The sequence below is a fragment of the Trachymyrmex cornetzi genome, unplaced genomic scaffold, assembly GCF_001594075.2.
Source record: "Trachymyrmex cornetzi isolate Tcor2-1 unplaced genomic scaffold, Tcor1.1 scaffold1012, whole genome shotgun sequence".
Taxonomy (NCBI): domain Eukaryota; kingdom Metazoa; phylum Arthropoda; class Insecta; order Hymenoptera; family Formicidae; genus Trachymyrmex; species Trachymyrmex cornetzi.
In genome coordinates this window covers 64,002-64,787 of record NW_017295557.1, presented here as the reverse complement: position 1 = coordinate 64,787, position 786 = coordinate 64,002, and the positions used below count along the sequence as shown (strand labels likewise).

General features: G+C 43.0%; 1 protein-coding gene across 1 annotated transcript in view; it reads left to right on the top strand.

Moving 5' to 3' along the window:
• Positions 1–786, top strand: part of LOC108757747 (RCC1 and BTB domain-containing protein 1) — a gene marked incomplete at its 5' end in the record, with an annotated part of 5,454 nt that overhangs the window by 4,057 nt on the left and 611 nt on the right. The window lies entirely within an intron of this gene.

Sequence of the window (786 nt, the reverse complement as noted above, 5' to 3'; positions counted from 1 at the left end):
CCCCCACCCTCACTCCCACCCCTACCCCCACCCCTACCTCTATTCCCACACACATATGTCCGCGCGTGCATTTTTATATTATAAAGGTGCATAAAAATCGAAGTTTCATGTGTGTGCGTGCGTGCGCGCGCGCGCGTCTGTTGTGTATGCATCAATGGTGGTACATTTATGATTTTAGATTTTCGCCCGTTCTCAGAATTATCCGGAATAAACGACGTGGACGTGACGGGCGTTTTACTCCTTTGGGGTGCTTGATTTTCGTGAGTCCTCTTGCCTCTCACGTTCGGGGTGCTTGATTTTCGTGAGTCCCCTTGCCTCTCACGAATTTGAACTTGTATTTCAATTATTTATAACTTCTATATTATTATTGAGATCTTCTTGATCTGCTCTATCAGCTGCATTGTTGTATGCAACAAACTTCTATCGGGATATTTAATATGTGGTTGATGGCGTGCATACCCCAGATACCACAAAATACTTGCAACGTGTGCACAAGTACCAAGCGTTCTTGCTCCAGATTGACATGTACAATAATATCCACTAATAACGTTGTTATCTTCTTCCGTAATGTCTTCTTGGTTAATGTAGGCTATAAAAACTTGATATTTTGTAGCATTACGAAAGAATGGGCGAAAATCTAAATTCATAAATGTACCATTGATGCATACACAACAGATGCGCGCGCGCGCACGCACGCACACACATGAAACTTCGATTTTTATGCACCTTTATAATATAAAAATGCACGCGCGGACATATGTGTGTGGGAATAGAGGTAGGGGTGGG